The sequence below is a fragment of the Felis catus genome, chromosome A1 (assembly GCF_018350175.1).
Source record: "Felis catus isolate Fca126 chromosome A1, F.catus_Fca126_mat1.0, whole genome shotgun sequence".
Lineage (NCBI taxonomy): Eukaryota > Metazoa > Chordata > Mammalia > Carnivora > Felidae > Felis > Felis catus.
This window is the reverse complement of record NC_058368.1, coordinates 42,578,703-42,600,809: the sequence shown is the minus strand read 5'-3', so window position 1 is coordinate 42,600,809 and position 22,107 is coordinate 42,578,703. Positions and strand designations below refer to the sequence as shown.

General features: G+C 33.4%; 1 protein-coding gene and 1 long non-coding RNA gene across 13 annotated transcripts in view; one reads left to right on the top strand and one right to left on the bottom strand.

The window, feature by feature from the left end:
- The window catches only part of PCDH9 (protocadherin 9), a 918,758-nt gene that overhangs the window by 27,742 nt on the left and 868,909 nt on the right, over positions 1 to 22,107 (top strand). The gene's annotated exons all lie outside the window — the stretch shown is intronic.
- Positions 12,989 to 22,107, bottom strand: part of LOC109498345 — a 127,577-nt gene continuing 118,458 nt past the window's right edge. The window contains exons 3-4 of one of the 2 annotated variants that reach the window (XR_002741391.2): positions 13,576 to 13,685; positions 12,989 to 13,130 (exon numbers count right to left, since the gene is read on the bottom strand). This is a non-coding gene — a long non-coding RNA (uncharacterized LOC109498345). Of the gene's footprint in view, positions 13,131 to 13,497; positions 13,686 to 22,107 lie in introns of those variants that run through there. The other variant, XR_002155126.3, reaches the window with a different exon arrangement.

The window sequence follows — 22,107 nt, the reverse complement described above, 5'->3', positions numbered from 1 at the left end:
CACATTTTTATATACTCCAAATAAATTGTCACGTGTAACTATATGCTACAAATAATGAAATATGGCTGAAAATAATTTCCCTTATTGTACTACAATGTATGAATAATTATAGATGTAAACACTTAAAATGACATTTTCCTATAATACCAATATTCTATAGGTACCATTCACAATACAGTATATTCTATTGCTACTTTGTGAAATGAGTTCTTGAGATTCATAGTAAGGCACTACACAAAGCATTATTATTAAAGAATTATAGGGAAAATTTTCCCAACTGAAAACTGGTAACTGAAGGTATTATTTAAAAGAAATATATTACAGAGTAGATAAGTTCAATGTAGCAATATCTTTCTATTTTGGTTTCAAATTAAGTTTCTATATACACAAAAACAATTTGCCTCAAGTATTAGGTAATATATTTTAGAAGACTTAAAATAACCAAAATAATGTCGCAGTGTGTTACATTAGTAATTTATCAATAAAAATTATTACTATTAATAATTGGTAGAATTTTTTTTCCTCCCTGTGCTAGTGATTTCAGTTGATGGGGCTTTAGTAACATGTATAGGGATGCATCTTAATATCTATATTTGCTGAACAGTGTTAAAACACAAAACTGTCCTCATTAAAATGGACTTTTGTACACTATAATTTGAATTAAGTAATGAATATATAACGTATTTTAAAAAGTTGTATATCAAATGTGTAACATTCCATTTTTGGCTATATTTTGTAAAACATTTTTGGTGTAATCAGTATGACTCTCACATATGTCAAATCAAGTATTTTACTATTTATTTAAACAGATATATACCTAATGTATTTGGAAGCTTATTGCACTCATATAATTGTATATATTGTGACTTCAAAAGTCTGTACTTATCCTTGCTTTAAAAAAGTAGTATGTGCATTTCTTTCCAATTTATTTTAATTAATTATATTAAGGAAAACATACTTTACTAAATGTATCTTAAAATTCACAATAAAGTTTCAGAAATTGTTTTGTACAATGTTGGGATTTTGTGTTGAATTTGTTTGTGAACATTTTTTGAAATTGTTCTCTGGTTTTCTAATAAGGGTTCCCTGAACTTAACCTTATTGACCAAACGATGAGTTACAACATTGGTGTGGTGAATAGTTAGCCCCTGTTTAATCGGGAGGCTGTTCTCCTAAGTGGTGAATTGCTAACACCTGTGGAACCTTGGCTAAAAGACACCAAATGTGCTTCCCCCTCAAATTTCTAGTAACTCGTTACGTCCAGTTTGCAGCATTGGGATGTCAAAGAGTTTGGACTTTGAGTGCTCTAGAATGAGGAGAAGCAGTTACATGGAGGTAATGTGGAGAAAATATATGAGATCTGTTAATCAAACTTGTTAATGCTCTAGTGACAGAAGTTAAGTAGAGATTTGAGAGTGAAAGTTTGGCGAGTTACCTTTGACATCCCACTAAAAAGATAAGGCTAGACTCCCAAGTACAGTAAATGTAAATGTCCATATTTGGTTTGGGTTAGCTCACTGAGGGATAGACTCACTTATTTTGCTAAGAAAATTCAGGTTTCTTATGTGAGTTTGCCACGGTAGTTCAAATCACCCTTGAAGCCTGCTGGGGCACAACCAGTTGGCCATTTCCACATGAAACACATGTACCCCTACACGCTGGATGAGGATAAATGTGTGTTTCATGTTTAGATTTCCTACAATAAGAAGCGGGGAGTTGAGTTAAATTTTCATAACCACTTTCCCAGCTGCATATTGATTATTTTATCCATATACTTGTTAAAGAGAAACAAAAAAACCATGGATGTCCTTTAAAAGTTCCCGGCATTTTTCATGTGAAAGGATTCCATTTGAAATAGCAGAGATGAAAACTTACTAATCATAAATATGGAATGCATATTATAAGATTGCTGTTGCCCTTGAATTTATATGTTAGCCCAGAGAGATTTAGCCCATCTGCCCTATTTGCTGATTTTGTTTTTGCAGATTTTTCCCCTTAAAAAGAGTAAATTGGTCAAATCCAATCATCAAATGTTGTTGAATGAAAATATTTTCGCCTGCGCTGACATTCTGATGCTACACATAAAACAGAAGACTTCTTTACCTTCCATTCATATGACGAAAAATATTTTGAATACTGACGTAGTTAGATGTGAGGACAAATAGGAGCTGGGCAAGCGGCTTGTTGGTATCTTAAATATTACACAGCCAGGGATAACAGGGTGCTTTTTCTATTGGAGAAGTGGAGCGATCCCAAATATGCATTCCCCCGTTGGATTAGTTCTGTTTTTTGCTTTTGTTTTTTGTTTTTGTTTTTTTGAGAGACAGAAAGAGAGAGAGAGCATGTGCATGAGAGCAGATAAGGAACAGATAGAGGGAGAGAGAGAGAATCCCAAACAGGCTCTCCACTGTCAGCACAGAGCCCTATGCAGCTCAAACTCATGAACCGTGAGATCATGACCTGGGCTGAAACATATTAAAACACAAGAATATAGCACATTATCCAAACCACTTTCACCACTTAATTGCACCTGAAACATGCATTCTGACATTAACCTGGAGGGTTAAATAAAAAATATTAGTCATATTTTATAAGATGCAAGTGATTTTTAAACAAGAATCAGTAGTGGAAAAGGATGAATATTATGCCTGACACCAATATGTTCTGATAGACAACACCAGCTAATGTAGTCTATATTTTTAAGTATTTGATGACTAGAAATAAAGTGCTTAATCTTAGAGATGTATATGGGTATATGTTCATATATTTTTATATAGATAATTTGTGTGTATATATATAAGAATATATGTATTTTTAGGTAGATTGAGAATGATTGGGACATTAATTCTTTTATATTGTAAAACCTAATTATTGTTATTTATTAAATGTAATGAGCTACCTATCTACTATACAATCAAATTTTAATACATATTTTAATGCCAGCAATTGCTTTTGATATTCTTTGAAATAACATATCAGCTTTCAGTTTTAAATTTTTGAATAGAACCTTTGAAATTATTATTAATATTTTTATTAGCCTAAGCATCATAGGCTGAGGTCATTATTTTTATATAGTTGCTTTTGATATTTAAATATATTTCCTCTAGTAAAGCTTTAGTAAAGCACCTACTGAATCTTTGAAAGTGTACAAGTAACCATTTACTCGTATGAATATATTAAAAAATTCAGAATTCTCCAGTGTAAATGAATTGTTCTTTTAACTTTCTTTTTTTGGTTACTTTAAAATATATGTCAGAAGAAAAAGGGTGATTCTATAGTTTATCGACTAAATATCTACTGATCGCCTTTATTATGGCGTGTATTTTTGCCAAGCGTCTTCTTTACGCATAATTTGATGTGTTTTGCATGCTGTACTTACAGCCTTCATTTCTAAGGTGACTAGGTTTTTTTTTTGGGGGGGTGGGTGGGTGAAGGGGGTAAAGCAGAGTTTTGTATGCCAAATGGGATTTAATAATATGCTGCAAATTCAAAAGAATTCTGGCAGAATTCCTGGTTTATAGTAGGAACTCAAATACTTTATGGCAAAATGAATTACGGAAGACACCTGATGACAGAGTTGTTGTTTTTATTAATGCATATTAGCAATTATAATTTACATATATTTTTTCAAATAAAATTTCAGTTAATCTTGTTAGATAGCAAGATGTATGCTAAGGTGACTTTATTTTCATTACTTTTTCCTCACTATACTTGGAAGATAGAAAAAGGTATGTTTCCTATACAATGGGGAAAATAACTACTTTTTGTTTTGTTATACACAGAGCATACTTGATATTTAAAATACATATTTTTTTTACAGTCCAGAAAAGTCATCATCCACCTATTTGCCAGTTTGAGTATAAGTCTATATTTAATAAAATGGTATTCTACTTTTAAAGCATTGAAAGCAAATCCTGGTAAACCTTGGTTTTGATAAGCATGTGTTATTTTCTTTGCATCGTTACTTCATGTCTTACATATAAGAGTAAGAATGCTGAAATTAATCCATTTATGAATAGTAACTATTAATTGGCACAGTTAAGGGACTATTCCTAAATATATGGATTAAATGCATGCATGTTATTTTGTGCCTTTTAGCAATTACTTATTTTAGTCATTTCGGAAATGTACAATAGCCTCGAGCATATAAATGGTTATTAATATAACAAATATATTTGTTACTTTAAGTATTTCATTTTATAACCAGTAGTGCTTAAATGTTTTGTGTTCTGACTCCTTTGATTATCACTTAAAAGCTGTAGGCTCACTCTCCAGAAAAAATCATATACCCACATATATTTTTTTTTAATTGCAAATCATTCAAAGTTTCCACAGATCCTGTGAAGCCCATCTATGAAATCTGCCAGGGACCTATGGCCCTGGGTAATAAACCAAATACATATAAATTATTGGTCTCTCTATGCAAATCCTACTAAAAATTCTTTGAAAATAGTTAAAGTATTTCAAATAAAAGAAATTTAATATTCTTAGCACAGTTTTTTAGAAAATGAACTTTTGGGGGGATAATTTCTCTTATGATAATGGAGAGAACCTAGAAATATTTGTCCTTCCTTATCTTGTACATACAATAGGAAAAATAAGATAGCACATTAAAAACATACATTTTGCCATAGGAATGAATACTTTGATCACATTAATAAAATGTTCTTCATCACATATATAATTGATGCTGTGAGCAGACGTGCAAATAAGCAGCTAGACAGCCAGCCGAATGAAATAGGCAGCTTTAAATTTAAACTCTCTTTGATGTATGCAGTCCTCACTATTTGTTAAATTTGATTTCTTTTTTATATTTTGTCCATTATCCTTTTGCTGCTATAAGGTGCACAGACAGTCCCCATGGAGTGACATAACACAGGTGTAATTTCCTGTTCACCCTCACATTTCCAACCTAGATTTTGCCTGACATTTTCTTTCTTCTTACAAAGAAAATAATAACAACAATGTTTTTCTTTATTGCCCGTAGCCACATAAACTTATAAAGTAATTTCACATCAAATAGTGTGTTTGGACCCCACAAAAAGTGTACGAATTTGGTTTCTATCCTCGTTTCTGAGAAAATTAAAGCTCAGTGTCTGAGCCTTTTTCAAGGCCACACAGCTCCTGTGTGACTCAGCTAGGATTTTTTTTTTTTTAAATCTTCCAACACTCATTCCAGGAGTCAGGATTGATTTGAAAAAGAGACAAAAGTATGTTAATGATAATGATATGAAACATTGTATAAGCATACGTCAAAAATGTATTTGCCAAGAATTCATCTTTGAAAATATGTTCAAAACTTTAAGGTGTTTATTATAATATTTTAATAGTATTTGTCATATATATATGCAGAGAGACTTTTCACTGTACATTTTCACTATCTATAGTTTTCTCTAATTCCTGATCAGAGACATTTCAAAGTAGGTGAAATAGTTGTCTGTCTTTCTGTCTGTGTGTCTATTTCTCTGTCCCTTGTCCTTCCTCCCTCCCTCCCTCCCTTTCTTCCTTCTTTTCAAGTGTGTGAGTCTTCTGCCAGAATTGAAAGATAAATGTAGTTTCTCTCATCTTTCAGGGGTAAGATGTCCTGAATGAGAATTCTAACCAACACAAACTTACTTCCACGTCCTGAGTATGATTCTTTACCAGTCCGTTTCTTGAGGATGCATTTCTGTCTTTATTCCCCTCCAGTTAAGATTCCTCTTCAGCTTGGGTGAACTGATGTTCTTACCAGAACTGCTATATGTAGTAATTATTATGCATTAAATGCATTCCACACATTCTTTTATTCATGGATTTTTTTAACCCACAAAACAGCCCTATGAAGTAAATGTTACTCTTATCCTCATTTCACTGATGAGGAAACTTAAGCATCAAAGACACTAAGTAATGTGTGACACCATTTATAGTGAACAATTGCACAACTTTTAGTGAATTTAGCAAGTTGTGCACACTATAACTCACTTTTAGAACATCTTTATCAGTTCAATGAGATCCTGTGTCTATTTACTGTTGATCTCTTCCCCCCAACCTTCAGCCCCAAACCTTGGCCCTAGGCAATCACTAATTTACTACCTATCTTTATAGATTTAGTACTGTGAAAATATAATAACATCTTCCTACATTCCCATGACCATGAATCATCCCCCACCCCCACAGCTTATCGAATTGGCCTCAATCCTTGTTATTAATTTACTGGGTGGGGCTGTACTTACTGCATCTTTATAAGCATTTTTTTGGCAGCGATTTGGATGTGGCTCTGATGACCTCCTGTTAGGAGATTCACACACAGAATTCACCTTCATTTAAACTGGCAACTCTTCCTTGACCTATATCACACCCTTGTAATTACTACTGGCTCTTGGTAGATATTCCCTCCTTTATATCAATCGTGTCTCTTCATTATGTTTTGGAGACATGTTAGTTTTTTTACTCTATTTCTACGTGTATTCTAACGGGCAGAGTGGTTCCAACAGTGCGCTTTTGTCAGAAAAGTTACAGAACCATAAAAAACTATCAGTTCTCCCTCAGGAAGTTACATGAGCAGAAACAAACTACCAACAATTTCCTTGCAATTATTTACAGAGGTAATTAGAACAAAAAACTTCAAGTTTAAAGGATAATCAATCTAATAAAATAATAAATAGGAATATTAATATATTGGAGAAACAATGATAATATGCATTACAAAACAGCAGACTATCCAATTATATCTGTTTTTATCTTAAGGTATCATTCCTGGGTTTTGGTAGTAAATTTAATTCCTCAATTGTAACTTTTGAGCCAATATTTCAATGATTTTATTCTCTGGGCAAATAGTAAGCAGGTGGTAATATGAGGAGATGACCAGACACAGTCCGTAACAGGCCAATAGTTCACTGAAGATGCATCATCCCTATGAAGAATGAAGTACATAAAAATAATGGAGAGGAAAGTGAAGTTACAAAGCTTATTTCCATCTTCCGTGGTCAATATTGAATTTTTTGTCTTTGTCCCCTCTTTTCATTTGGAGCCAGTGAGTTTGCAAGTGTCTCAATGTTTGTGAAACAGAGAAATATTAAATGTATCAACATTTGTATCATGCTTATATGAGTGCAATAATCAAAAAATTAATATGATTTGAAAGGGCTTATAATAGTACATGGGACATGGTGAACATCATAAAGTGATAAATAATATTGCTAAACAAAACAAAGTTTTCCTCTCAGTTTAACAACTTTTTTTTTGTTTTAACAGTATTCTGTCCAGTCAGTTTTTTAAAAAAGATTCATCTTGGCTTGTATGAAAGAAAAAAATCAAAATAATCTAAATGTATAAAATTTGGAAGTCACATTGTTTTTTATTCCTGTATGTGTATGTGTAGCTTAAATATCACTGACACTGTTAATGATAGCCCTGTTTGTAGAATCAGATCTGATGTAACAGAAATATTTAAAACTAACTTCACTTCTATAGAAATATGGACAGAACTAGTAAAAGGATGTTGCCATGGGGATTATAAGAGACTTTCAAATTTAAAAAATTAAAAGAGCCTTTTTTTTGAAACTCCTATAAACATAACTGTAGGCTTTTTTTTTTTCATCATTACTTGTAATTAGAGTTTTTCTTTTCTCACTTATAAGGAAGTGAACTAAGAATATATATCCGAGGTGACCTACAGTAATACAGATTTGCATGAGAGGTTCCTTATTTTTACGACTGATTTCTTTTGAAAACACTCATGTTTTGGACTTTAACAGATAAGTAATATAGTTGGGATTCAGATTCTCTTCTTAAGTCCATTCAACATCGGATCAGATTTGAGATACTGTGCTTTTATGCATTTACTTATATCAGATGTAATGAAACTTAAATAGAGAAAAAATAGATAAATGACTACACAAAAGGAATTGTGTGAATGGAAGGGATAAAGTTATCAGGGAAGTGTGACAGAGGCTTTCTTTTTTCTTTGTGTGTGTGTGTGTGTGTGTGTGTGTGTGTTCAACATCCTGTGGCACACAGCATGATTCCTTATATATAACTGACCAAGAACTAAAGCTTCAAGGAAAAGGAAGATCTGATGACAGTAACCATTCTGGTGTGGGATTAATTTATCACATATCTTTATTTCACCAGGCTGAAGAATTTATCCTAGACATAGCTTGAATTTGGCATGACACTGGATGTATGTTTGATTATAACTAAATGAGAATTTCATTGGGTGTATGTGGGCACGGTAGTAATTTATTGTGCTATAATTAGGTTTCACGTGCAAATTTTCAGTTTATCTCCCCTAGTTTTTACAAAATTAAATTGAGTGTAAATGGACTGAGAAAGGAGCAATAGGAGGAAGAAACCCACAACAGAATTGGGGAGAAAAAAAAAGAATTGGGTAGAAAAGATGGTTCCTACTAAACAGTTTTCCCTTCTAGCTACTTGATGAAAGATACTAGAATTTTGCATACACACTTCTTATAACACATGGAAGTCATATATGCTTCTGGCAGTAACTAGTTCAATGACCAAAGTGTTTAAATTGAATGGTTGCAAATGTTGCAGCTTTGTACACAAAAGTAAGGAAAGGACTATCCCTCACATAGGATATCTATATTATTTTAAATGACATCTCCCAGGGAATCTGCTTTACTCACAATTAATTCTACTTTTCTGAGTTTAGCCACCAATGCTTATTCAGCTGTCCTTCCATTTTGTGAGAAAGTCCAGGACCCCTCTGATACATTTCTAACTCCACCCCTCTAGCTTTTAATTTATTGTCATTAAGTCACACTGGGTATGTGTGGAACCCAAGGATCCTAAAAGCGTTTTATAAAAGCACTTATAAATCTATGGATTTTATATAATAAGATTAGACAATATATATGCAAGCCAAAAGGTTCTGCAACCAACAGGTTCTGTAATTATGAGTGGGATGGTCAGGAAAACTTTACAGAAGAGATTGAAACTTAAGAAAGTGTCTCAAAGCTTAGGCTGGCAATCACATATTTGTTTGGTTTTTAGTCTTTTCATATCACTTTAATATTTATTCTCTCCATTACACACAACAAATGGGTTTGGAAAGTCAGATATTTTTTCCCCACGTCTTACCATTGGTAAAATTAAGATTGAATGATGGACTGCATAGTGGAAGAAAAATATATATTATATTCTTAATAGATAATAAGAACTATATTAATTTCTTTTAAGTCTTCCAACAGTACTTCTAATTATAATTTGGTTTGCCCCAATTTTTACAAGTTAGAAATCCAAGAAGTGACTTTGGGTCACATGGAAACAGATAGTTCAATTCTAGTAAGAAGGCTTTGTTTCTGATTTGATTCAATTTTCTTTCTTTCATAAAGTTTCTTGAAGGACAATTAGTAGAGGAAAAAATAAAAAGGAGAATGCTCTGGGAGATGCCTGAGGCAGGGCCAGTAGAGGAGAAATAATAGCGTGCAGAAGTATATTAACAGTCTAGGTGGGGGTGCTGCTGGTTTGACCAGGCAGAGCCTTGTGTAGACAAGTGGTTAGAGGTGTGCCTGAAGTAGCATCTGGGGTTAAATTACAGGGAGCAACAATAATTCGCCAGGTGTTTCCATTGTTTCCAGTGTTTTCAACCTGAAGGGTGGGGAAATGTTCCTAACATGTAAATTATATGTTGTTTTCTTTTACAATATTGGAAACAGTTCTGGCCAGCAGAACAATCCAAGATTGTGAGCAGGAGAGGACATGAACAAAGTGGTAGGTTGTGGAGATGAACTCTTCAAAGTCATTCAAATACTTATCAAGTATTTATTTAGAACCTGCTATGTGCTAGAATCTGAGACAATAAAATAAGCAAGACATTCTCCCTGTTGTCAAGGAATTTCCATTTTTCAAGGCACATATATTTTCTGAGGAATTTACATTCTAGTCAGAGAAATAATGGTGGTTATATAATGTATGTACTAGGTATATTTAGGTATATATTTGTTTTGCTTCTGGAATTAGGACTTAGCAATAAAGATTAAAACCTCAGAGTGAATTATTTTCCAAAAAAAGGAGTATTTTCATAACATCCACCAAGTATTAGTGGTTGTTAAAACATCAAAAATATATTTCATTGCTTTGAGAGACTCAGTCTTAAGAGATCATACGTGAGTAGAATAGAGGTCAAGGCCTTGAGAACTTCTTGTACAATCATTTCGCAGTATTTTTCAGTAGGATAGAAAATAGAAATTACCAGTGTGACATTGTTACCCCCATTTTCTACTTATCTATAAGAAGGTCAAATGAAAAATTAGCTTTCATTTGACATTTTTATTTTTATTTATTTTACTTTTTTCATTTAACATTTTTAAATATTACCAAGAAGAATCAAGAACTTAAGGGACATGGAACACTAAAAAAGCAATGTGTATTCTAAGAGAAAAATTAAGTTTACTGCTATGTTTAAAATATATCATTCAAAATTACAGAAATTTTCAAATTATAAATAGTAAGACTAATGATATTTAAAAATTTTTGTTGAGGGGTGCCTGGGTGGCTCAGTCAGTTAAGCATCCGACTTCGGCTCAGGTCATGTTCTCTTGGTCTGTGGGTTCAAGCTCCACATTGGGCTCTGTGCTAACAGCTCGGAGCCTGGAGCCTGCTTCGGGTTCTGTGTCTCCCTCTCTGCCCCTACCCCACTGATGCTCTGTCTCTCTCTCTCTCTCAAGAATAAAACATTAAAAAAATTTTAAATTGTTGACAAATCTATATTATTTAATGCATTTGAGCACTTCTCCTATCTATAATTGCTAATTTTGCATGGACAGCTTTTTACTTGATTCTGACCACCCAGTGTGCTGGATTCAGCATTTTCAAAGTAGAAATCCAAAGTTCCATCATGGAAACTACATTATTCAATTTGCTAGTTCATCTTTCTCCAAAGGATACATTAATTACTCAATTTTCTCTAGATACTAAATTAATTATGGACACAACAAAATAAAACATTTCTTCCTAATTTAAGGTATTAAAGTCTTACTGACCTTAACATGAAGAAATCTGGGAGTTTCAAATTTGGGAAAAGTAAAAATTAGTTCTACTACCATTCATCATTAGCTCATTAACTTAACAAACATTGATATTTTGTTCACAAGTAGTGTCTTACTTTCTGTCTTACTTTCTGCTTATCTAATGTTTGCTGTATTAAAAATACCAGGCTTAGCACCATCATGCAGTAAAGCAGAGGACTGGATGTCAAAGGGCCTGGTGAGAGGAATTATGTAATATCTGTATACCTCAAGGTCTTTATCTACTGTACAATCAGAAATTTTGAGTAGAATTTCCAAGATTCTTTGGAAATTAAGATTCAGTGAGGACCTCTCCAAAACATTTTGAAGAGTGTAGGCCTTACAAAGCAATACTGACAAATAAGCTTTTAATTGATAAAGGTAAATATCAAAAATGGCATAAATATTTGACGTGCCTTTGTGGCAGTATTTAAAGTTGTATTAGCTGTGATCATTTTATTTTAGGAGTATTTGTCTCAGTGGATTAGTTTATATCTACTAATTGCATTTATAGAGATAAGTTAAAATATCATGATTTTCTTTTGAAGCTAAGTTACTTTTTCCTTGAAGTATTAGCTTAGTAACCTCTAAGATAAGTTGCTTATCTCCACCTGGAACATTTTCCCCCCAAGATTCTCATGTGGCTTTCTCTCTCACTTGATTCACATCTCTGTTCAATACTCCTCCAGTGCTGTTATTATTATCTTTGGTAATATTGCACATTTATTTTTTATCTGTATGTATTTTTGTGACTAATGAGAAATAAGCTTTATGAGCCTTTTTCATAGCAAAGCTGTATCCCTATTGCTTAGATTTGCTTTGCTAGCCAGTAAAGTAGACCCTAGCTATAGGTGACAATTTAGTTAAAAATGACAACATAAGAAAAGTATTTCCTTAGTCACGGTAGTCACATATCTGCTCTCAATAGTCAGATGTGGCTAGTGGCTACTATATTGGACAGTGCAGACATATTTCCATCATCCCACAAAGTATTGTGGTCAGCACTACAGTGATTGACATACAAAAGATACAAAATAAATGAGTGGTCAAAATGCAAATCCGAAAATCTAATGTTTGGAGATAAAACCTATCATTTTCCGCTTTCTTTAGGCCATGAAAGACATTATAAAAATGAAAAGGTGAAGCCTGTCTCCCAGACCCTTGTTTACCTGAAGAGTCAAAGATTTCCAAGGCAAATCACTAGTTTTTTCTTCTTTTGAAGTGTAATTCCAAGTATTTCATTTAAAGAGAAGATATATTTCTTTATAGATAAATAACTTACTGAGATTAGCAGAAAATTAATTTGTTAGGAAAATAGAATTAGTATTACCGGACATGATCACGTGAGGAATTATACCTCCCTTGTGAATTATAACAGCATTATCCCCAAATAAGTAAAAAATAAAAATCCCCAAACCTTTATCTTTATTTATTTATTTATTTATTTATTTATTTATTTATTTATTTTTTTAGAGATGTTTTCAACGTTTTTTATTTATTTTTGGGACAGAGAGAGACAGAGCATGAACGGGGGAGGGGCAGAGAGAGAGGGAGACACAGAATCGGAAACAGGCTCCAGGCTCTGAGCCATCAGCCCAGAGCCCGACGCGGGGCTCGAACCCACGGACCGCGAGATCGTGACCTGGCTGAAGTCGGACGCTTAACCGACTGCGCCACCCAGGCGCCCCCCAAACCTTTATCTTTAAAAACTACACTTGTTTCACATTAGTAGGTTTAATAAAAATTTAGATAGGAATGGGAGGGTGAGTATTTATGACAGCAAATAATCTCTTTTATAATAATACTAGTATAGGGTTGCTATGTAACAAAGTAATGACTAAAGCCAGTAAATTATTATCAACAAAACTGTTATCACTAAAATAGTAATCTCACATAGATGCATAGAAATTGGTGGGGTAAGAATAATGCAGATTCTTTCCATTTCTGTTTAAAATTCAACTTTATTAGTAAATTATAACATATAAACTGGTTTGTTTTAATACTGAAAATTTCTTATAAAATATTTATGGTTAGATTTTACTCTTGAAATGGACTTGCTCATCTGAAGAACATGGGCTTTGAAATTGCTGTATTGTGGATACAGCTGCATTTTCTCTTAGCCTGTATCAATAAAATAAAAATAGATGTGATTTCTAAATTTTATTACCATTTATAGGCATAGACATGTGACAACATTTATGATTATACCTATTTATATATGACATCATATAAAATCTATAATGTAGCTTCAGAATATGTTTTGATCAGTTGTCCATTATATAAACAGAATTTATAGATATACCACTTAAAGGTGTTATAAGGTCTTCTGCTGGAAATAGAAACTATATCTAAGAAAACCCATTATCTAATCTTCACAGGTTATAGCAGACCATACTGTGTAAATCAAATCCATCTGTGGACACTTTGGTGCACATTTCTATACGCTGCCTTTCCTCTATCCCCAGAGATTCAACAAGACTCAGGGAAAGACAGTTATGATTGTTTTCAGTTACTGAAGAAAGCGGCTTTTATATTTACGGGGAGGATCATAGAGGCATCGTGCAACCTGGAGAGCTCCCTTGGCTCCAGGTTGTAAGTCGTTGGGGTGTGTTTGTTCTTTTGTTTGTCTTTCAGGGCTGCATGGAACAGCATGACCATCATGTTCAGCTTTGATGCCTGTGGGAGAGATAGGTTAGATATAAAACACAGTACAGAGGAAGACAGATGCTTGCTGCATTTGTATTGAAAAGTTTAGAGGAAAACGTTAAAAGCATTTGGGTTCACCTAAGTTGAAAGAAACAAACAAACAAACAAACAAACAAATGAACAAACGAAAATACTTATAAATTGCTGGTCAAATTATCAGTGGTTCCTCTCTTTTAATTATAGCATAGGCCATAAAAAATGGCCTTAGTATTTCAGTTTTTGCTTTGCAATACCATTTTATGTGCAGGCTTATCAGCCCAAGAATTTACCGTGTCCGAATTTGATGTTTTTATTCATTTTGGGGTTATACTGAACCCATATGGTAAGAAACAAACATTACTATATCTAACTATTGCTATGCATCAATTAAAGTTATTCTCCATTTGATCTTTGATCAGATCTTTCACTTTCCCTTTCCTCTCTTCTTCCTAATCTCTTCTCTTTGTGGTAAATCATTACAACTTAACTAATTCTATTTAAGGTCTTGCTACTAAAAATGCAGTCCACCCATGAACCAGAAACATCTGCATTACCTTAGAGCTTGTTTGAAATGCAGAATCCCCATTCCTACTGAACCAGAGTCTGCATTTCAGCAGGATTTCCAAGTGATCTGAATGAATATTAAAGTTTGCAAAGTAATATTTTAGTGTATACATTATATTACAGTGGATATTTCCCAATCCTGTGTAAATTTTTGATGCCTGAAATCAAATTATACTTATCTATTATATAAAACCATCAAGACATGAATTTTTAACTTCACTGTTCCTCGACATACTCAAAGGTTCAGTCCACATAAATTATTTTAACATTATACTTATCCATCAGGATCCATATTGTTGGGTATATGCTCTTAGGATTCAAGCGTGTGAAGTATAATTCATTCCAACAACAGATCATTTCATGTTTATTGGTACCTTATGTGTTTATACACCAGAACAAGTTTTAGCTTTTGAAAACTCTTAAGTGCTTATTAAAAATATTTCCAACTAGTTGAAGAGTATCAGTGGTAGAGTGTCCCCATGATACTAAGGAGTTTTTTTCAGAAGGTTTGAGATCTATGGTCTCAGTGTCAGGTCTTTGAAAGCCTTAATAGCAGATTAAATATGTGAGCAAATTAAATATTTCAAGTGACTGATTTTGCTTTATTAACTGCAGCTTGTTAAGCTCATATGTAAAGATTTCTATGATGAAGTACAGTGTTTTAATGTATACTTATTTCATATATTGCAATTACTTGTACACATGTTACATATTTATATATTAGTATATTTCACACAGACAACTATAATCCTGATTCATCATCACATCTGTCCCCTCATGCCAAACATGTGAACTTTTAACCTGTATTTATCCTCTTCTCTTGGTTCTAATTTTAGCCATCTTATGTAATTTAATTGAGTAATACTTTGTTCTGCCATTTTATCTAATTTTTTTTTTTAGTTTGGTCATCTATACGTTCAACTACTTTTCATCTCTGAAAACAATTTGGGAAAGAATACCATTTTAAATTGTTTATCAAAGGCCTTATCATTAATTATAAAGTATAATGCATTTAATAAACATTTCTTTTTAATTTAACCAGTTTACTTCTTCCTGGGCCATATATCTTCAACTAGAAATCAGAGATACATTGGATTCTCAGAATACAATATACAATTGCACAGACATTTTCAGAATGTCATGAAATTCTTAAAAAATCTATTATATATATTACATAAAGTAATACACAGTTTTATATTTTGAGAAGCTTAATTATAAGTAGCTACTAATTATAACACTAGCTAAATATTAATGTATTTTATTTAATTCTGTGCAAAGTAGACAATTTAACTTTTAAGTTATTTTATGTTACTAATATAGGGTTGGAGATAGATTTTCACTATTCACCACTAAATAAATAGAATACCCAAAATTAGGCAATGAGAATAGAAATATATATTGTAGAAATATTTTTTTAATGTTTATTTTTGAGAGAGAGCACGAGCAGGAGTGGGTCAGAGATACAGGGAGACACAGAATCTGAAGCAAGCTCCAGGCTCTGAACTGTCAGCACAGAGCCTGATGAGGGGCTCAAACTCAGGAGTGGTGAAATCATGACCCGAGCTGAAGTCAGCCGCCCAACTGACTGAGCTACCTAGGCGCCCCAATATTGTACAAATATTGTTAAAGAAAATGCTGCATAAATTGTCCTTGGTGGTGGCAATGTTTCCTTTCCGTGTGTGTGTGTGTGTGTGTGTGTGTGTGTGTAGTTATGGTAAGAACACTTAACATGAGATCTATTTTCTTATTGTGCATTTTTAAGTGCCTGATACTTGTTGCATTCTTTGTAAAAAATGAATTTTAACTGACATTCTTTCTAATGGATCAAGAAATTAGTATAGCATTAACTCACTGCCTTCGAGTACATTGGTAGGTATAAGAGGGAAGATGATTGGGCAAGTAATTATAGTAGAAGGTTGTATATGACAGTGCCATGAGGGAAATCTTGATTATGTCATATGGACATTCTGTGCAAGAGTTATTGCAGTCAACTGAGAAGACCAAAAAGAAATTCATTAGCATGAGGTTTGAAAGGTGAATCACCTTTTGAGGGGTCTGGAAAGGTCACTCTAAATGAATGGAAAATGGTGAAAAACTATTTCTAGAATTCGTGGTTTTATTTGCCAAGATAATAAAATTACTTTCTCTGATAACGCAATACATGAATTATATAGGGAAGAGTTGTCATTTAAAACTTATGATCATCCCTCACCCTCCCCATACCTTAGTTTTAAAATCCTGTACCTCCAGAAATTCAGAGGCATAATGGCGATCAAATTAGATTATCACATGGACAAAAGGCATAATTTGTTTAGAATTAGCATAGAATCCATTGCATGAAAAGGACCTTTTTTCATTATAACTTTCATCTTCATATTTTTTGTTCTTAAAGAAGCTGTGTGACTTTTATTTCCAGCTTGTTCCCTGTGTCATTTAATAGCATGTTCAGACACCAAGCACCTGAAGGAAACTTTATCATGCATTTCTACTGATCAGGTTGTTGTGAAGTACTAACTAAAGAAAGAGACACTGTTGTATTTTTACCTGATCATGAGACATAGAAAATTTAGTGACACATACAAATTACTAGCTATTTTAGGAGAAGACAAATACACCACTGGGGCACTTACTAACACCATGTATTTAAGTAAGAAAATTATCAATACGTCATAGAATGATTTGAAAATATACATGAAAAGATGCTGCAAATCTGTATATTAGATCTTAATTTTAATCACTTAAACAGTGTTGTTATTTTATATCTGTACTCAAATTATTATTTCAAAATGTAATAACCTTTTGTTATAAAGGTTAAAACCAGTCAAACTGCTTAAACCATTTTTCTTTTATCTCAAACATCAGTCAGGATTTTTTTTTCCTTTTTTTCTTTCTGGCTTTTGGAAAATAAAATACATAATGTATGGGACATTTTGTAACTAAAAATGATTGTCTTTATCCTCTGAAGCGCTTTGTTTTAACAATATCCCAAAGACTTAAGAGAAACATAATAAAAATAGAAACTAAGATAATTCGGAGTGATGTTTGGATTCTAAAAAGAAGAAGGAGGAAGAGGAGGAGAAAACAGGCTGTGGATACAGGAACTTGTAAGGAATCTAGTTCATAGCAAGCTTTTTCAAAAATGTATTTACCTACACTGCCCCAAATTCCACCTGACATGCTAACTTTGTATTTTTTTCTTAGTAATTAGGAATCCAGGCTTAAGAGTCAATAGAACTGAACTGAATTTCATTCCTGGCAATTGCTTGCTTTCTGGTTTTAAGCAAAATTTTAGCCCCTCTGATACTTTCTGAAATGCATTGCGGTAAGGTTCAAATGGATTTAATGAGTTAGCACTAAATACATAGTAATTATTATTTTTATTATCAATGATATCGGCTATAGTAGTAGTAACAGTAGTTGTAGTGATCATTCTAATCTGTAGATAAATTCATTAAATCCAATTAACTCATCTCAACATCTAGCTAAGAAAGCTGCACTGAGGAAATAGAGGCATTATTTTTGTTCATTTTCCTTTTTCAAGATATTTAAAAGGAGAGTAATTTTAGAATTTAGATCTTGCCATGGCACCTACCAAACATGCTGCTAATATGACATAGTAACAGATTAAATATAGAGGTTGAAAGAAAAAGATGATTTGTGTCTAACCTCTTGATTCCTTGGTTTTGGGCCTGAATGAAGGATCCTAGGGCTGGAGTAGATTTAGGATGGAAACTAAGAGTCCTGTTTTAGTTAGAAGAAGTTTAAGATGCCTATTTGACATCTAAGTAGAATCATCAGGGAGGTAGTGTAATTAACGAGTCCTGAGAGGGAGGGAGGTTGTATCTGGAGATGTATGTTGAGAATCATCGTTGTATAGTTTGATGCCCTGAAATCTAGGTAGCATGTGGGAGAACGGTCCATTCTGTCTTTTAATGCGTTCATTCACCCTTAGCAGAATTTTACCACTTAATCACCCCCTTTTCAAGACACACTGTCTTTACTTGGTTTCTAGGACACCACTGTCCTCAATTTGCCCCTCATCTTACTCTCTGTTTACTTTGGTGGCTCCCCTCGTCCTGCATGTGAGTATGTCTCAGGGCACTGTCCTTGAACCAAGTAAAGAGAGTGTGTCTGGAAAGGGGGGTGATTAACTGGTAAAATTCTGCTAAGGGTGCATAAATGCAGTAAAAGATAGAATGGACCATTGGAAGAGAGGTGGTGCCCTTGAGATGAATGGTTCCAGAACCTGTCTTGTTGTAGTTTTCTCATGTCCTGTATTTTCATTCACTTCCCTTTGATGACTTTAAAAGCAACAGCTAAACTTCAGTGTCCCTCCATGTCTCCAAGATTAACCCACATTATTCTGATTTTACACCTGGCATACATGGTTATTCCCACCATTTTTAGGATTTTCATATGGAATGTTTATACCACCACAGTTACACTATTACCTATGAAGATTCAAATGCTGTCCCATCTTAACAAATTAAAAAAAATTGTCTTAACCTCCAATGCTTTCCAGTTGTTTTCACATTCATTTTATAAACTGACTTTGAAAAGGGTCTGTATCCTTTTTCTCCCATTTCCTATTCTCTCTCAAACCTCTTGCAATATGAATTTCCTCTACAACTCTCCTGAAATTGCTCTGCTTAATGACACCAGTGGTTTCTTAAACACTGAAACCAGTGGCTTTTTATGATTATTCTCTCTATGCAGCTACTTTAAGTAGGAAGTTGAAAAAAAAATTATTTGTACTATTTGTAAGTTTGATTTACCATGACTTAAATTTCAATAATAAATCCCCAGGAACTCCTCTTTGACTTAAGCTTTTCATAGACCCTAGTTTGAAAGCCACTGATCTAGAAAACAAGCATTATGCTAATGTCTTTTACAGAGGACAACACCTAAGGTAAAGGCCAAGCTGATTGTCTCTGGGTTCCTACACATCTCCCACGGTTAAATTTCACATTAATTTGAAATTGATTTTTAGTAATTAAAATCACAGTTATATTAGCCTCTTGACACAAATTTAAAATGAAGAGCTTTAACTTTATAAACGATAATGCTTATTGCAGTTGATGGTACTAAAAGGTAACAATACAACTCTGTAAACACATTTGGAGTTGCTATCCCTGAACATGAGCCAGCATCATAATCTGCTTATCAGTGAGAAATGTTCAGGGAGTGTGAAATTCAACAAGACAAGCCAAAGAAAATTAATTCAGACTTGCCTTAGAAATGCCAATTGACCTAATCTTCTCAATCTATTAATTCTGAAGGTAGAAGGAGGAATAGATAGAAAAGCCTAGGGGGTGATCATAATGACACAAGACCTCGGAGCAGCTCACTGAGTCGGCCCTGCTCCTGAAGACCAACGAGGGAATTCTGAATAGTTATTTTAAATGTGCATAGGCCATTCAGAGTCTTATAGGTCAAAAGCAAAATCCAAAAATCAATAACAAAAAGTGAATTAGGAAACTTGAAGACATAAATAATGTGATGGGTTGATTTAATACAAGTTACTCTTGGAGTTGAAGGCATCCTGTAATAATAGCAGCAAGCCATGCGGAATCCAACAGTGAGCTCCATAGTGAGCTTCACTGGCAGATTTGGAGGTAATAAAAGCTTTGAATCATAATACTTATAAAATGGCATAACTGTAAAAAAAATTCCTGAAAAGTAGTATACAGATTGTAGTTGTGACTTAAAATTTGGAAGCTTCACACTCCACAGCCTGTCCATTCTTCCATTTTCCATGATGAATAATAAAGCAGAAAGCATCTGTAGGTAAGAGATGAAACTGATCTTCTAGGAAATATTATAGATTGTTAAAAAGCATCTCAATATATCATACTTAAATCAAATATTCATTAGCTATTTCATCTAACCTTCCAAGCAGTCAAGTTTTGTAGAAAGAATTTCAAAGAAATAGTAGCAACTGGTAGTTTGGAAATGTAAAAGAAATTCTATTCTAGGTGTCTAACTGACCATAAACACATGCACCGATACCTACATTTTAGTTTGGAGTTTTCTTGGGGTGACTGAAATATAGACCATGGATTTCTTAGCAAGCCATAGTTTTAAGTCTGTATTGCAATCAATATTTGCTTTCCTGTTCTATTTCTCTTTTCCCTTCCCCTTAACCTTGACTTTGAAATAGGTTTTAAAAAAGATGATAGAAACAGATTCCCAAGAGAAGTAATGAGAGCACATCTAAGAAACCGAGAAGAAATGTAGCTTAGCTTAATTTTTATCATTTTTCTCCAAAATAACAACTCTTGGTTAAAGAAGATCTATGAAATATTTGCTTCATAAATGATGACCTCAAAATGACTTCTGGTATTTTTAGCTTTAATTCTAATAGAGTATGACAAGCATAAAAACTAGATTTAATACCAGTAATTATTATAATTATTATAAATTAAATAAACAGCATTTAACACTAGAAATCTGTTTTTGCTTAACCTGGTTTGTTAGGATGTAGTCCCTGTAGTTTTGATGTGACCTATAGTTATGTTAACAACCCACTTCATGGTTCAGCTGTGTCCTGAACAGGCTTTGTTGGGCGGCCTCTGAATAGATTGCCATGAATCTATCACAGACACTGCATTAAGCCCCAGTGATCCCCTTAAAAGGACTACTAATGAAGATTTTTAAATAAAGAAAAAAAATTTCTACCTGGACTTTTGTGTCTGAAAATCTAGGTGAGTGCTGGCCTTGACAGTTACTATGGGCATAATAAGTAGGTGTTCTCTGAACCTCTGTTTTCTTTTCTGTAGAATAGGGATTTTACTACCTCACTCATAGTAAAGAACGCAAACTCAATACAATACCTGGGATGTAGTAATGCATTCCCTTATGTCTTCAGAGCTCAACAATGTTTATTGTGCATTACTGTATACCACAACTGTGTTTAACTGGGGATATGGGCATAACTGTACAACCTTATATTTAAAGTCTCTGTTCTCATGGACTTCATAGTAGAACTGGAAAGAAAATTAAGTAAGACTTTGCATTGTGCTGTTTGTGGTCAGTATAGAGTACCAAAGCGTTTTATAGCCAGTGTAATCGATTTTTACTCTTTCGGAGCTCAGGAAAGTCTTTCTCCATCATGGGACTATTTTGAGGAATTTAAAAAATGAAATTATTTATATATATCTTTAGTATCTAGCATAAAATAAGCATGCAGCAAATGTTACCTATTATTAACATGTTTAAGATGACATTTTAAAGATCTAACTCTAGTAGGACTTAACTGGCAAAGGCAGAGGGGCGGATGATTCAGAAAAATACAACTGCATGTGAAGAGACCCAGACTGAATGAGACTGGCACTTAGAGGAGCTGGAAAAAAAAGGCGACTGCATACAGTAACAATTTCAGACTGAAAGTTCAGGGTAGAGTATTCAAGGCTAGAGTTATGAAAAGTCCAATTATAAACTAAGTTAGAAAATGTAGATATTAAATTATAGAGGAAACGCATCAAAAGTGTTTAATATGAAGATTGGCATAATCAAATGTAGACAAAACAATGATAAGGAACAGTTACTGAATATTAGAATAAACAGTTATTGTATGCCACGTATATCATTTAATCCTCCCCATATAAGATTTACTGTCCTCATTTTACATCTGAAGAGATTAAGACATAAAGAAAGAAGCCATTTTCCCAAGAGTGTACAAAATCTATCGTAGAAGTTAAAGGCAAGGCTAAAATGGAATCCATTTTAGCCTTGCCTTTAACTTCTACGATAGATTTTGCCCCTATCTGGGTGATCGTAACAAGATCTCCTTCAGTGTACAGAGAGGTAATATGGGAATTGGCAGCAGTAAGAATTGAGGAAATAATAT